The sequence below is a fragment of the Dioscorea cayenensis genome, chromosome 9, assembly GCF_009730915.1.
Source record: "Dioscorea cayenensis subsp. rotundata cultivar TDr96_F1 chromosome 9, TDr96_F1_v2_PseudoChromosome.rev07_lg8_w22 25.fasta, whole genome shotgun sequence".
In the NCBI taxonomy this organism is placed as follows: Eukaryota; Viridiplantae; Streptophyta; class Magnoliopsida; order Dioscoreales; family Dioscoreaceae; genus Dioscorea; species Dioscorea cayenensis.
Genome location: NC_052479.1, coordinates 20,201,145 through 20,218,298, shown reverse-complemented (window position 1 = coordinate 20,218,298; position 17,154 = coordinate 20,201,145). Strand labels below are relative to the sequence as shown.

General features: G+C 41.6%; 1 non-coding gene across 1 annotated transcript; it reads right to left on the bottom strand.

The window, feature by feature from the left end:
• Positions 1-16,185: 16,185 nt before the first annotated feature.
• On the bottom strand, positions 16,186-16,292 carry LOC120269638. The gene has a single exon (XR_005539283.1). It is a non-coding gene; the product is annotated as a small nucleolar RNA R71 (small nucleolar RNA).
• Positions 16,293-17,154: the final 862 nt, after the last annotated feature.

The window sequence follows — 17,154 nt, the reverse complement described above, 5'->3', positions numbered from 1 at the left end:
AAGATTTCCTCCAAAATCTGTGCATTGTGATCCACAATGGCTTCTTTCCTTCATACTCGGCCTCACAACCCTACCTGCATAAAAGTAACATAAAAACACACATATTAGTGTAAAAACCCGAGAAAAGTAATTCTCAACATAAGGAATGAACGCTTTGCATTCATACCGCACAAGCACTTATCAGTCTCTAGGGCGCGATTCGCAAGACCGAGAAAACGAGTATACCTGCGCCCCTGACCCTGGAGATGATGAGAATGATGGGCATGGTCCGTAGGGTTTAGACAGGGGTTTATGCTCTAGTTCTACCTATCCTAGAGATAGCCAAGGAGGAGGGAGATGATGCCGAGGCTTCCTAGCCTGCCCCTAAGCCTCAGTCAGTACCTATGGAGACCGAGGCACCTCCGGTGACAAAGGACCCACCCCCGTGTGCATGTTTTCACCATCTCGAGCCCAGGATCACTTTGAGAGGCTCGAGAGCACTGTGGGGGTGATACAGACAGAGGTAGCAGAGGCCCGAGTAGAGATTGCCTATATTAGGGCTGCGCAGGCCGCACAGTATATGGAGTTCATGGCACGTTTCGACACATTACAACAGATCTTAGAGCGAGATGTCGGCTCATCATTTGTCCTGCAGCCAAGGACTCCTCAGGCCCCCTCAATTTCGCTGGTACCTCCATCCCCTATTCTGGCAACAGATGACCCACCATGTACTTCATCACCAGCAATAAAGCCAGAGGACAACATGGACACTTTATTTTTTTTTCCTCATCTTTTACTTCCGCATTTTATTTTGGACTTGTATACTTAGAAAGGACTTTTCTTCTGAGTTTATTTTATATCTCAAGTTGTATTCATTGCCTTATCTTTTATATAGTTGAGTTATTTTTGTTTTTATTGAGATTTACTGAACCGCCTCATGTATGCGTGCAGATGGTCTTGTCATCTTCGGAATTGATACTTTGTCATGGGCCCGGCCAAGGTGTTTCGTCACTTGGCCGTGTGAGCTTCACAACCCATTGGAACAACACTCTCAAGGACTTATCTCCATCAAATGCAACACTAGGAGTCAGGGGAGTATTGTTTTGATTGCTTCTCCCACATCTGGATCTAATTGATTTACATTATGAATGAGCTTGCATGTGTACATTGAGGACAATGTACAACTTAAGTGTGTGTGGGGGGGGAGAGTTTCGTAGTACACGCATCTCTTTTATAGTTGTTTTGATTGATATACATGCTCACATAGCCAATGGCGGTTCACCTTAGTTGCACTGATTGTATTCTAGAGTTTAGGAGAATTTTTAACATTGAATGTTTTCATGCTCTAGTTTTTGCTTGAATTTCTAGGAATTTTTGACAGATTGACACTTGTCGCACTACTAACTCTTTGAACTCTTTTGGTAACTCATGTTTGATGTATAATGGACTAGTTATAGTTGTGTTTTTGTGTTAATTCTAAGAAAATGGAAAAATAAAAAGAAAGAACAAAATAGTTTTGTTGTTTAGTTGTGCTTGTTGGGTGGAAAGAGCTACAACCTATGATGTATGAAGCTACTCTCATAAGTCGGATACTAGTTATGCCCTAATGAGAGAAAGGGCTATCTCATGGGATGTGTGAAAGCTACCATCCCGGTAGAAAGAGCTACCACCTCGAAAGTGTGAAAGCCACCTTAGCGGCCACTTTGGAAAGGGCTACTACCCTTTTTGAATTTTTATCACCTTTTGTAGATAAATAAGTGCCTTGTATGTAGAACTTGAGGAGTATACTTTGGGTTTGTCACCTTTTTTTATTCAAGTTTTTAGCTAGAGCATTGATTTTTCGTATTTAGTGTTGAAATTTCACGTACTTGTAGAATGCACTCTTTGTATTGTTTGGTGAACCTAAGGCCAAGCACTTCTAATATTTCCTACATCAATGCTTTAATGTTTTAATTTTTGCTTGAGGACAAGCTTAAGTGTGGGAGAGTTTGATAAGTGCTTGTGCGATAAAAATAGGAAGTGTTCTTTCCTTATGTTGAGCATTACTTTTCTTGGGTTTTAACGCTAATATGTGTGTATTTATGTTACTTTCGTGCAAGTAGAGTTGTGAGGCCGAATATGAGATAAAGAAGCCAATGTGGATTACAATGCACCGATTTTCGAGGAAATCTTGCTAAGGTTAAAACACGAAGGCATAGGTCGGGTTCGAGATGCGGGAATGCGTGCCAACCTCCTCGTATTCGAGTTAACACAATTATTTGGAGGGGCACAAGGGCAATCACATTCAAGCATTCTGACTTGTGCATATAGAACAAGATCTCCACCAACATGTCCACTATTGAAGAAGCAAAGCGATCCACGACGTAAACGTGTGCCCATTTACGTTACCTCGATGAGAGCATAGATTCAGGAGTATTTTGGGACGGTACTGTAGCAGGGTATTGTAGCAAAACTGTAGCAAGAATGTTGTACCAGCACTGTTCACAACCGCCTGAGAAAACAGGAAAACAGAGAATCCACACGACAGTGTGAAAAATCCACAGGGGCGCTCACATGGGCGTGTTAAATTCTGATTCCAGCCCCTTAAAAGCTGATTTCAGCCCCGATTTTAGCATTCTTTTCTCCATCTTTTCCCCAACTTGAGAGAGGGCCGTGGCTAGGGTTTGAGAAGTATTGGCTAAGGCTTTGGAGAGGTTCTACGGCTCCGACATCGCACGCCATTTGGAAGAAGGTTAGTGGGAGAATGATCGCTTCCCTGCAAGTGTACGGGATCGCAAAGTAATACCCCTCGTGCGAGCATGAGGGGGTCGTATTCCCAAGGGCCCGAGAAGCTACTCTTTCTTCCTCTTCGCTATGTTATTTAACCTCCAAGTTTGAATGTGATAGTGATAAAACAAATAAACAAGTAAAATGCAAAATAAAATGCTAACAATGAAGAGAAGATATGGGGGATAATCAAGGGAAGAAAGCGGTCACGGATGAGGAACCTCTCAGGGGCTACAAAAGTGTGTAGGATGTCAAAACTAACATGCAAATGGCTAGTTGGACCGAGAAAACCCTAGATTAGGTCAACCCGATGGTCACGGCAATTGACCCTCTAATCCGGTATGAGTATTGGATACGGAATCTCTTCCGCCCAAATCCAAATCCTCCTACGATTGCAATGGGAAAGGTGGTTTTCTCAAGTTAGGGTTAGAATAGAAGATAATACTTAACCCTAGAATTGGAGGGGTATAAATACCCGATGGTCACGGCATATTTATACATGTTTCCCTTCCAAGCTTGGTGAGTCTAACACTAGGGCAATGGTCATGACAACCTAGCATTACCTAAGAATTGATACACTGAGTTCTCATGCATACCAAAGCATTCAATTACACCAAGCAAGGATCACAAACAAGCCAAAATATAATAGAAAGAACCAAGCATCCATACAAGCACAAGTTCACCCCCAAGGTTCACCTACATCCGGTGACCTTGGGGTTTAGATGTTCATAGTCATCAAATACAACAAGAAATCCATGCAAACAACCAAACAAAACATAAGAAACACTCCCTCGAAGAATGAAGGCCGGAGAAGCTTCCAAAGATGCCACACAAGAGGTGGCTTCAACCTCCTCTACACAAGCCCTAGGAGTAGATCTCGCCCAAAATTGCGCTCTCCTCGTTGAATCCTCTGTGGAAATGCCCTCAAAACCTTACTTCTAGCTCTGATTTGGTGTGGTGGTGGTGAGCTCCAATAAGAAGGCCTCCTCCCTTCAAAAGAAACCCTAACAATGCTTATAAAGGGATGAACTCGGGCTTCCCTGTGGGTGGCCTCACCCTCATAATACTGCCCGCAAGGATGGTCATAATATTGCCTGTAAGGAAATCCAGACTTAGACTTTTTCTGAAATTTTCATGTTCCGGGCTACTATAGTTCATGTACAGTGCCCGGGGTCCAAAAATGACATTTTTGATGTCGATTTCTTCTTGCATTCCGTCGTTGAGCTCACCTAGGCTTCTTTTGTGCCTGAAACATGAAATAAAATGATTAAACCATAAAAAAGGCATCAAGTTCTCAATAAAATACAATAAACATGCGAATCGGTATGTACAAAATACGTACATTTAGACATTTATCAGAGAGCTTTCATCGTCACCAAGCCGCCGAGGTGTATCCTAAGCCGGACAAAGGGACCCTTGCGAAGAGTAGAGGACTCTCCGTAAGACCATCACCATGACTAACGAGGGGGTTTTCTATGGATGTTTTGTTTTTACATTCGATTTCATTTATTGTATCTAGCTCCATGGAGAGCTAAATCCCTAGTGGGTACTTGGGTATTTGTGGACCTTAGGATGTATTCGTTTTATTGAACCTCTTTATTATGCTTTCAATTAATTGATATTTATTGTGAGTTCCAATCTTGGAGACTTGATTTTATGAATGCTCCCTTAGAGTGACACTAGGGTTGAGAGTTCTTCTTGGCAACTCTTGTGAGTGAGTGACACACCATGAGAGTTAGACAAAGCTAGATTTGAGAAGGTTGAGAGGGTGAGTCGAGAGGTAGGGAAGCATCCCCTTTCCCCTCCATTGTGATCTACCCTACCTCCCATTCCAAGAGTTCTTCACGGTCATAATAGAGTGAATGGGCTAATGGATGACCCGCTTGGGCTTAGTTGCGAGTGCAACGGAGTGAAGCATTAAAGTGATTTTAGCATATAGGGCTTAATTATGGCTAGGGATCTTTCACCTGGACCAAAAGATTAGGTCTATATATAGGAATAGGGTTTATCACTTGGAATCAATAGAGCTCATTGCAATTCTATGCGAGTGCGAGGTTGAGAGGTTATTCAATCTTTCCTCCGGGACATGTATAGAGTTAGGCATGGTTGAACTTAGATTTGGGATCATGTAATTAAAGATTTCCATGACTCATTGTTACATCAAATAGGAAGTATAATAAAGGGTTCTTCAACTTGAAACGATTGTCCTAGGAGGATCAATATCCGGGTACCCCATCTTTATCGATTGGCTTACCTTCTCCTTTACTTGTGCCTTCTATCTTGTTGTTTTTATTTTCATTATATCATATTTTGTCACACTTATCACTATTTATCTTCCACATTAGTTAAGAAACAACTCAGGTGTCTTTATTCCCTACTCTCTGTGGATACGATACCCACTCATCTGGGATTATTACTTCGACAGCCGTGCACTTGCGGTTTACACGCATATACGGACGTGTCAAGGACGAGGCCACTCCACAAGACCATCGACACGAATACTGAGAGGGTTTTCCTATGGATTGCTTATCTTTACTTTTAATTTCATTATTGATTATATCTTGCTCCATGGAGAGCTAAACCCCCTAATGTGTACTTGGATTTTGTAAGCCCTAGGATGTTATTGTTTCCTTGACCTTTTATTATGCTTTCCTTAATTGCTATTTTAATTGAGTCCCAATCTTGAATGCTTGTTGAATAATTTCTCCCTTAAAGTCACACTAGGGTTGAGAGTCCATCTTGGTAACCTTTGTGGATGAGTGGCATACCATGAGGGTTAGACAAAACAAGGTTGGAGAGGGTAGAGAGGGTGAGTCGAGAGGTAGTGGAGCGTCCCCTTTCCCTTCCGATGTGATTTATCCTACCTCCACGTTCCAAGAGTTCTTTGTTGTCATAGTAGAGTAAAGGGCTAAGGAATGAACTCCGCTGGGGCTTAGTTACGCGAGCAACAGAGTGAAGCGCTGAAGTGACTTTAGTATGTGGTGCTTAATTGTGACTAAGAGTCTTTCGCCTGGACCAAAGGGTTAGATCTACACATTAGAATAGTGTTTATGACTTGAAATCCCTAGATCTCCATGCAACTTTGCATAGTGTGAGGTGTTGAGACTGAGCGATTTCTCCACCGAAAATATAGTGTAGAGCTAATCAAGGTTGACCTTTGGTTTGGGACCGTGTGTTTTAGGATTTCCACGACTCATTAAGCATCAGTTAGGAAGCATGATAGGTGGTCTTGCACTTGAAATATTAACCCTAGGGGGAGCATTGTCCAAGTACCCCACTTCTATCGATTGCCTTTCCTCTCAATTTTATTGTCCCCCTTGTTCTTATTTCTTTTATCTCTTTTTATATCAATCTCATTCACCATACCATCAATTCATTCTAATCATAGTTAGATAGCAATCATTGTGTTTCTATTCACTATTCCATGTGGATACGATACTCACTCACCTCGGATTTATTACTTTGACACTCCGTGCACTTATGGTTTACATGCATATTCAGTCGTGTTAACTTCACTCTGTCGTGTCCGCAAAGAACTCTTGCAACATGGAGGTAGGATAAATCACATCAGAGTGGAAAAAGGACATTCTGATACCTCTGGACTCACCCTCTTGACCCTCTCCAACCTTGCTTTGTCTAACCTTTATGGTGTGTCACTCATCCACAAGGATTACAAAGATACATTCTCAAACCTAGTGTCACTCTATGCTAAAAATTAATTTAATGAACATTCATGATTGGAACTCAATTAAAACATCAAATAAAGAAATATAATAAGAGTCAATGAAACAAAATCATCCTATGGTTTACAAGTCCAAGCACCCACTAGGGGTTTCGCTCTCTAATACGTGTGATCCGCAAGCGCATGGGTCGTTAACTAATACCCTGTGTGTGACACAGTGTTCGCATTCTCTAGTTTCCCAAGAGTTGCTATTAATTTCCCCTAGTTGGCACTATCTACTCTACCGATTATATGATTAAAACAAGGTAAGGAAAATAGCAAAGAGAAAACTATAAACACATGGAGTACGGCTCACCACATAAGCATGTCGAGGAAGCAATTAGTAATGAAAGTGCAAGGTCCCAACTCAAGGATCACCACATGGCTACTAAAGCTAAGCAGATGCCAGAATTACAAAGGCAATGGTTGTTGGACCAAGAGACATCGAAAAATAGGTTACCCCGATGGTCACATTGATAACCCCTAATCCAGTATAAGTATTGGCTCAGAATCTCTTCCGGCCAAATCCTCCTACGATTACAATCCACACAGGGAAATCTCTAATTAGGGCCAATACGCAACCTACGTCCAGCCCTAATAGCTGAAGGGGTATGATACACCTGATGGTCACGGCGTATTCATACATGTATCCCTTCCAAACTTGGTGTTTCAAGTATAAGGGTGATGGTCACGCACCAAGTACAACCTAGAAGTTGAATCCGAGAGTTCTCATACAAAGCAACACATCAAAGGAAACCAAGCAAGGATCACAAACCACACAAATGCCATAAATGTAAATCAAAGCATCTATACAAGCAAGTTCATCCTAAGGTTCACCGGATGTCCAGTGACCTTAGAAGTCTCGTTCATCATTAACAAAGGATTAAGTGTAGAAGACAAGAGATATAAAGCAAAGCTCAAAACAAACTCCCCTAAGATGAAGACTAGAAGGTGGTGATGAGAACTTGTCAGATCCATGCCGGCAAGCTCCTAGATCTTCTTCCTTGAGTGAAAGCTTCTTCTCCTTTCGATTTGCCCCACAGATTTGCCTTCTCCAGTTGCCTTTAAGCTCTAGATGATAATGGTGAAACATGGGTGGCCAAAGACACCATCCAAAATACCCTAGCCCTCCTTTTAAATGTGATCTCGGGATGACTTACAGGTGGCCTCATGGTCATCATACCAGCACTATAGCTACAAGACTGAATGGGGCCATCTATGTTCCCATTTTCTTTATTTCTTCATAGTACAGTCTGTTGTAGTACTAGTACAATACTAGTGCTCTAAAATAGTGTATTTTGTGCCAATTTCTTCTCAAATCCCATTGTAGAGCTCCCCTAGGCTTAAATTGCACCTGTAACACGAAAGGAAACAATTTAGACAAAAAACATGCATCGATTCATCACATAAATACGTGAAGCATGCACATAAATACATAGAAAATATATACATTTATGGGTTTATCAGTCTCCATGGAGTAATACAAAACAAATATGGAATAAAGGATAAGTGCAAGCAATCCATTGAGAAAACTACCTTGTGGTCCATATCGATGGTCTTGTGGAGCTGCCTCATCTTCTGCGAAAATTCCCATGTCAAGCCTATGACACAAGTCACCGAATTGATACTGACGAAAGCTCTGCCAATACCTTTTTTCCAATGGAACTAAATGTTGAAGGCCATAGAACCGCTCAAAAAATGAAGTAAAAGCCTCTCTAAAACCTAGCTGCCAACTCCCCAGAAGATAGGGAAAAGATAGGAAGAAGTTCCACAAATAAAACTCTTAGAACGGTATTGACTAAATCATCACAAGTGTACAGGATCAAAAAGTAATACCTCGTGTGAAGACACAAGGATCGTATTCGACAGGGCTAAGGATCTCCTATTACTACTTCTCGTCTTATTATCTAGCCTAGCATCTTAAGAAATGGAATTTACTCTACTAGATACATTGAAAACTAAATACATTATTACCAATAAATTAGAGAGAACAAGCAATAAGCAAGCAAGAATAACAATGAAGTTCAAAGTCCCATGGCTGTGGATCCCCTTGATGAGTCATCATGATACATGGATTAAAAACAAAAGATGCAAGGTTAATTTGGACCGAGGGATTTCTAGATTAGAACAACCCCAATTTCTCGGAGGTTGAACCCTAATCCCATACAAATGTTGAAGGAATTTCTTCCAAATGTACATTCCTATGATTGCATTGAGCACAATGAAATCCCAAAATAGAGATAAACTCAACTTTAGTTCACCTCTAGAATACCAACACCCAATTTCACGGTGTGTTGATACAAGTATGGGATTAGGTAAAATACTTGTATAACATCTACATGTATAACTCATAAAAGAACTATGGATTTCTCCTTAGAGTAGCTCTTAGCATGAAATAAATGGATTTTATCTGAAATCAACTAGAGCATTGAATTAACAAGCAATCATCCAAAATACATGACCAACCCTAAAAGGTTTGCCAACATCCGGTGGCCTTGGGGGTCTGGTATGCCACTACACCACAACAATCAGCAAAGTTAAGGAAAATATAAATCAAACTCAAAAGTGACACTCCCTAGATGAAACGGTGAAGGCGGAGGTGGAAAATTGGTCGAATAACACTTCCCCCGCCAAAGGAATACGAATGACGCTTCCTCAAGATGTGGGTCTCCTTCCTTCAAATGGTTGTTAATCTCCCCTTTAAATGATGATGTATTCCAACCTTGAGAGCCCTTTACATCACCCTTCAATGATCCCCTCGTCTCCTTGCCCTTCTTCTACTCCCAAAGGTCACTCAAGGTCTCTCAAGAAGTCTCCAAACAAGTCCTCTCCAAAAGTTAAAGAATTCTGCCCTAGAAATCTATATTTATACCCTGATAATGCCCTTGTGTGCGACCCACAAGTGCATGGGTTTGTCAAAGTAATAAATCCCAGGTGAGTGGGTTATCATATCTATAGGGAATAGTGAATAGAAACAAAATGATTGCTACTTAACTAAGTGAAGATGAAACAATAATAGTGTGTATAAAATCAATGTGAGCAAGACTAAAGAAAATAAGAAATAGAGGCACGATAAAATGAGAGGAAAGATAACCGATAGAAAGTGGGGCACTAGGACATTGCTACCCCTAAGGTTATTGACTCAAGTGCAAGACCAACTATTATGTCTCCTAACTAATGCTTAATGAGTCGTAGATATCCTAAAATACACGGTCCCAAACCTAAGGTCAATCGTGACTAACACTACACTATGGCCCGGCGGAGAAATCGCTCAATCTCAACACCTCACACTGAGTACAGTTACAAGAAGCTCTAGTGATTCCAAGTGATTGACACACCCCTTGCGTGTGACCCGCAAGTGCACGGGTTTGTTAAAGAAATAAATCCCAGGTGAGTGGTGTATTGTATCCACAGGGAATAAAGAATCGAAACACCAAGATTGCTACTTAACTATGTGGAAATGAAACAATGATTGTGTGGATAAAGATCGATACAAACAAACTAAAGAAAATAAGAAGGAGAGGCGCAAATTAATAAGAGGAAAGGCAATCGATAAAAGTGGGGTACTCAGATATTGTTCCTCCTAGGATTATTGCTTCAAGTGCTAAAACTTATGCTTCCTAACTAATGCTTAATGAGGCGTGGACATCCTTAAATACATGGTCCCAAACCTAAGTGGAAAAATCAACCAGTCTCAACACCTCACACTGTGTAAAGTTGCAAGAAGCTATAAGGATTTCCAAGTTATAAACTCTATTCCTATATGTAGATCTAACCGTTTGGTCAATGCGAAAACCCCTAGTCAAAATTAAGCCCTAGGTGTTGAAGTCACTGCAACGCTTCACTCTATCTCTAGCGCAACTAAGCCCAAGCAGAGTTCATTACTTAACCTTTCACTCTATTGTGACCGCAAAGAACTCTTGGAGCGTGGAGGTAGGATAAATCACACCGGAGGGGAACGGGGACGCTCCGCTACCTCTCGGCTCACCCTCTCGACCCTCTCCAATCTTGATTTATCTAACTCTCATGGTGTGTCACTCACTCACAAGGATTACCAATGTAGACTCTCAACCCTATTGTCACTCTAAGGGAGAAATTATTCAACAAGAATTCAAGATTGGAACTCAATTAAAGCCATCAATTAAGAAAAGCATAATAAAAGGTTAATGAAACAAATACATCCTAGGGTTCACAAATCCAAGTACCCACTAGCGGTTTTAGCACTCCATAGAGTAAGACATAATCAATAATGAAATCAAAAGTAAAAGTATGCAATCTATAGTAAACCCCATTGGTATTCATGTTGACAATCTTATGGAGTGGCCTTGTCCTCTCCAAAGGTCCCCTTGTCAAGCCTAGGGCCACCTCACTGGATCATTGCTGATGAAAGCTCCCCCAATAAATATATTCCAAGAGAAACACCGGTGTTGAGGCCATAGAACCACTCCAAAAGCCTTCCCAAAGCCTCTCTAAATCCGAGCCGGCGGCCTCTCAAAAGTTGGAGAAAAAATAGGAGAAAGGATGCTAAATCGGGCTGAATCGCGGCTTTAAACAGGCTAGAATCGGGCATCCACACGGCCCTGTGGATTTTCCACACACCCATGTGGAATTTCCACACAAGCTTGTCAAATTTACGCATGCCCGTGTGGATTCTCTAGAATTCTGATTTTTGGCTGACTGTTAATGAGGATGTTAATGAGGATTAGGTGGAGGTAGAGCTGCAGGGACCTTCCACATATAAGCCACCAGATGACGGGTAGCCTAAGGAGTACCTGGTGGGTACTGGCTAGAGAGCCACTAACCCCACCCATTCCTCTTCGTAGATTGAAAAGTCTGATCTTGAGCTAGTTGTTAGGGTTTCTGGCTTGGTCCTAGGGGTAGTTCACACAGATCCCCACCATTGACTACACCTCACTCAAACCACAATAGTAACCAACAAAAGAAGCCCTTCGTCACAGTGGAACGAGGATGCAGGTTTCATGGCCCAGCCTCCATGATCAGCTAGGAAGAAAGAAGTCTCAAGTGTCTCCCCTAAAGGTACCCCTTCTCACCCCCTTTTAATTTCTTCTTAGACAGATATTCAGGTTGAACAATATTGTTTGGCATGTAGTATTGATTTGGATAATCATGATAATCATAAATCAGCATGTTTTAAGCATATTAGATCTCTTGATTCTCTTTGTACTAGCCAGTCAATGGTATAGTTGGGCTTCTCTGTGTAGCCCTATCTAGACAACCCAGCCTAATAAATATCATATCTTGGAATGTTAGAGGCCTAGGTCCATCAAAGAGATATCTAGTTATGGATTTTTTTGATCTGCATAAGGTTGACATCAGTTGTATTCAAGAATCAAAACTTGCCGATGTCACTTGTCCCATCTAGTATTCAATTGGTGGCACTAAAGCTAGATTGTATTTGTTTTTCCCCCACCCAGGGGTCCACCAAAGGAATGATCATCAAAGAGAATGATTCTACGTTCAAAGGCACCCTAATTCATTTTGGAGCACTCTGTCTAACTGTTGAGTTTACTAACCAGCATGACCAACGATGCTGGCTATGCACCACAGTATATTAACCAAACTCTAGATCTCAGAAGGTGGATTTATGGAAGAAAATTCGAGATAGTAAAACTAACAACTACCTTCCCCTGCCCTGGGTAATTTTTGCGGGGCTCAACATGATTTTCTAGACTCAGGACAAATATTTTGGAAACCCAAATTAGGATGACATCCAAAACATCTAGGAACTCCTCGGGGACTTGAATTTAATCATTCCTCCACTTAAGGGTCACTTGTTCACATGGATAAATGGGCAACAAAGTCCAGTATGGTCTGACTAGATAGACCTCTAGTAATTAAAGACTAGTTCTACCTTTTCCCTAGAGTCCACTAAATATTTTTTCCCTCTTCAGCCGAGACCATGTTCCTATTCAACCGTAGTCAGGAGAACACACCTTCAAACCTTCACATTTCAAGTTCAAACTTGTTTAGTTTTCATCAGACGGCTTCACGGATATGATCCAATGAGTTGTATGTAGAAGGGTGTGGGGCATTCATTATTTACAAAAAACTTTCCTAGCTAAAAAAGATGCTAAAACTCTAGTCTAAAAACATCTTTGGCATCATCAGGAAGCATAAACTTGATATTCTTCAGTCCTTGGAAGCCTTAGATGTAGATTAGAAATCCCGTAACCTCTAGCCAAAGCAATTGTCATAGGAGTTGGACCTTAATCAAGCCCTGATGACTATCCTCCAGCAGGAGGAAACCTACTAGAGACAGAGGCCTCAGGTAACTTGGCTTAAAGACCAGATTGCAAGCAACAGATTTTTCAGAACGTAGCCAACAATCCTCGAAATCGGATACTCATACGAAAGGTCGAGCATGATGGCTCCACCTATATGGGCGAGGAAGAGATTGGGAAGGCTTTCTCCTCCCAATTTCACTCGCAATTCGGATCCAAATTACCGTATCGCTTTAAACTAGACTAGGGTCATTTTTCTCATGCAAACCATTTATGGACCTGGCCTAATTTAAAGTCCCCTTCTTTAGTGAAAAATCAAAGCCGTGGCCTTTGATTTAAACCTGCATGTGCAAGCAACAGATTTTTCAGAACGTAGCCAATAGTCCTCGAAATCAGATACTCATACGAAAGGTCAAGCATGATGGCTCCACCTATATGTGCGAGGAAGAGATTGGGAAGGCTTTCTCCTCCCTATTTCACTCGCAATTCGGCTCCAAATGGCCGTGTCACTTTAAACTAGACTAGGGTCATTTTTCTCAGGCAAACCATTTATGGACCTGTATTAATTGACCGTATCAACACGTACTTCTGACGTAGAAACTATAGTTTCGCACCATTCTATTGGTGAAGAATAACAGCTTCTGATATTCTGGCTTGGGTCACTGAGGGTAAACATATGAGTTCTGAAATCTGACTCGAGTCACCGAGTTTAAATAAATGAGTTCTGATGTTTTGTTCTGCCATTAGTTGTTTGGGGGACTTATATGCTCATTATTTTAGTAAATTTAATCCCTTTTGAATTATTTCTGATTTTTGTGTTCATTTTGATATTTATTTCATTATGTTACATTTTGAATGTTTTTAAAGATTATTGAATATTTTGTGATTCCGATATTTTTTTAGTCGTTACTTCTGGACTCCGATAAGTGCTTGTGTGATATGAATGTGAAGCATTCTTTCCTTATGTTGAGCATTTCTTTTTCTCGGGTTGTTACACTAATATGTGTTTTTTTATGTTACTTTTTATGTAGGTAGGGTTGTGAGGCCGAGTATGAAGGAAATAGGCCAATGTGGATCACAATGCACCGATTTTTGGAGGAAATCTTGCTATGGTTCAAACGCGAAGACATAGATCGATGTGAGATGCTAGAATGTGTGCCAACCTCCTCGTATTCAAGTTGGCACATCCATTTGGAGGGGTACAGAGACAGTCACACTCGAACATTCTGACTTATGCACATAGAACAAGAGTTCCACCAATGTGTACACCATTGAAGAAGCAAGTGATCCACGACGTGAACGTGTGTCCGTTTGCATTACCCCGATGAAAGTATGGAATTGGGAAGCTATTCAGGTCAAATACTGTAGCAGAGCAATGTAGCAACATTGTAGTATGTACTATAGCAGCACTGTTCACAGCCGACCGAGAAACCAGAGAAACAGAGAATCCACACGGGGATGTGGAAATTATCCACGCCTGTGTGGAAATTCCGCACAGGCACGTGGAGCATCCACGCCCATGGAGTTGCCTGATTGCAGCCCTATTTAAAGCCGATTCAACCCTGATTTTGGTATTCTTTTCTCCATCTTTTCCCCAACTTGCGAGAGGGCTTCAGCTAGGGTTTCGAGGGGTATTGGCTAGGTTTTTGGAGAGGTTCTATGGCTCTGACATTGTGCATCGTTTGGAAGAAGGTTATTAGGAGAGCTTTCGTCGGCACCGATCTGGCGAGATGTATCCTAGGCCGGACAAAGGATCCCTTGCGATGAGTAGAGGACTCTCCATAAGACCATCGACACAACTATTTAGGGGGTTTCTTTATGGATTCATTGCTTTTACATTCTATTTCTTTGATTGTAATTAGCTCCATGGAGAGCTAAACCCCTAGTGGGTACTCGGGTATTGTGAACCCTAGGATGTATTTGTTTCTTTGAACCTCTTTATTAAGCTTTCAATAAATTGATGTTTATTGTGAGTTCCAACCTTGAATGTTTGATTGTATGAAAATTTCCCCTAGAGTGACACTAGGGTTGAGAGTTCTTGTTGGTAACCTTGTGAGTGAGTGACACACCACGAGCATTTGACAAAGCTAGGTTGGAGAGGATTGAGAGGGTGAGTCGAGAGGTACAGGAGCATCCCCTTTCCCCTCCGGCGTGATAAATTCTACATCCGTTCCTCGAGTTCTTTTGCGGCCATAATAGAGTGAATGGTCTAAGGGATGAACTTCCACTGGGCTTAGTTGCACGTGTAACGGAGTGAAGCGTTGAGGTGATCTTAGTATGTTGGGCTCAATTGTGGTTAAAGACCTTCCACCCGGACCAAAGGGTTAGGTTTATTATAAGGAAGAAATTTATCACTTAGAATCCCTTGAGCTCATTGCAACTCTATGCGAGTGCGAGGTGTTGAGATTGTTCGATTTCTCCTCTGGGACATATATAGAGTTAGGCATAGTTGACCTTAGATTTGGGACTATGTAATTAAGGATTTCCATGACTCACCATTGCATTGATTAGGAAGCATAATAGAGGGTTCTTGCACTTGAAACAATTATCCTAGGTGGAGCATTACCCGGGTACCCCATCTTTATCGATTGCCTAACCCTCTTCTTTACTTTTGCTCTCTTTCTTGTTGTTTTATTGTTGAGAATTGAATCATTATCACACTTCTTATCATTGATTTTTTACATGGCTAAGAATCAAATTAATTGTTTTTACTCCCTACTCCTTGTGGATTTGACCCCGCTCACCCGGGATTATTACTTCGACAAACCCGTGTACTTGTGGGATATACGCAATGGGACCTTGTTAAGTTTTTGGCGCCATTTCCGGGGAGTAGGCGTTTAGAGATACTTTGCACTTTGTTTTCTTAGCTATTTCACCACACATTCTATTTCACGTCGTCTTATTCTATCATCGTTCTGATTTTCTTTTTCTTTATTTTTGGTGCAGCTCCAGGTTATGACCCGAGGGAATCCATCAATATTGATTGAAGGAGATCCTCGGCTTGAATGTACACTTAGAAGAAAAGGGAAAAAACCTGTGGAAGAACAGCATAATTCAGCTTATTTGGAAGGAGAGAAATCTGAAAAGATGGCAGGACAGAATGAACAACAGCGAACACTATCTGACTATGCCAGACCTTCAGTGTTAGGGACGTAATCGAGTATTGTGTGTCCTCCGATTACAGCTTAGAACTTCGAGCTAAAGCCGGCATTCATCCATATGCTGCATCAGTTCGCACAAATCAACGGTTTGGCTGATGAGGATCCAAATAGTCATATAGAGAGCTTTCTCGAGGTGTGCGACATGCTGAAGATAAATGGTGTTACGGATGATGCCATCAAATTGAGAGCCTTCCCATTTTCCTTGAAGGGGAAAGCGAAGCAGTGGCTACACTCATTACCCACAGCATCAATCACTACATGGGAGGAGTTGGTAGAAGCTTTTCTAGCCCGTTATTTTCCTCCCGGAAAATCAGCAAAGCTTAGGAATCAGATCTCGTCCTTTGTTCAGTTGGAATTGGAGTCTCTATTTGAGACATGGGAAAGGTTCAATGAGCTCCTGAGAAAGTGTCCGCAACACGGATTCCTGGAGTGGATGATTGTTCAAACCTTTTACAATGGTTTGAACCTGAGTACAGGGAAACTCTTGGATGTGCTAGCAGGAGCTACCTTAGGTAGCAAAACCCCCGATGAAGCTCATCAATTAATCGAGGAAATGGGGTTAAATAGTTACCAATGGAATGCTAGGGAGAAGAAAAAGGTGGATGGTATCCATGAAATCGATGTAGTGACCTCATTGGTGGCACAAGTAGAGAGTCTGAGTAAGAAGCTAGATCTCATAGCTTCGAATAGAGTTATAGCCATGACCAATTGCACTTGTTGTGGTGGAGGACATGCTCCCTCCGATTGCCCGATCTCTTTTGGTGATGTTTCTTCATTGGAAAATGTTGACTTTCTAGGTAATGGCATGAGATCTCAAGGGAACCCATATAGCAATACTTACAATTCAGGTTGGAAGAATCATCCCAACTTTTCATGGAGTAACCAAGGACCACAAAAGGCCATGGGGCCACCGGGTTTCCAACAACAACAAGCACCTCAAGTGGAAAACAGAATTTCAGGCTTGGAAACCCGAATGACGGATTTAGAGAAGCACTTGGCTAGATTTGTTCAATCTGTAAATACACGGTTTGAATCAGTCGAGGCTACAGTTTGCAACCACACTACTTCTTTGCACAACCTTGAAAATCAGGTGGGGCAAATTGCGAAGTCTCTTTCCCGAAAGGCCACATGGAAGTTTACCAAGCAATACGGAAACCAACCCTAGAGAACATGTGAAGGCGATCACTTTGAGAAGTGGTCATGAGGTTGAAGGGAGGCTTCCGAGTGAGAAGCCGAAAGAACACGCACCCGAGGTTGTAGAGGTTGAGGAGGGAATAAAGAAAGA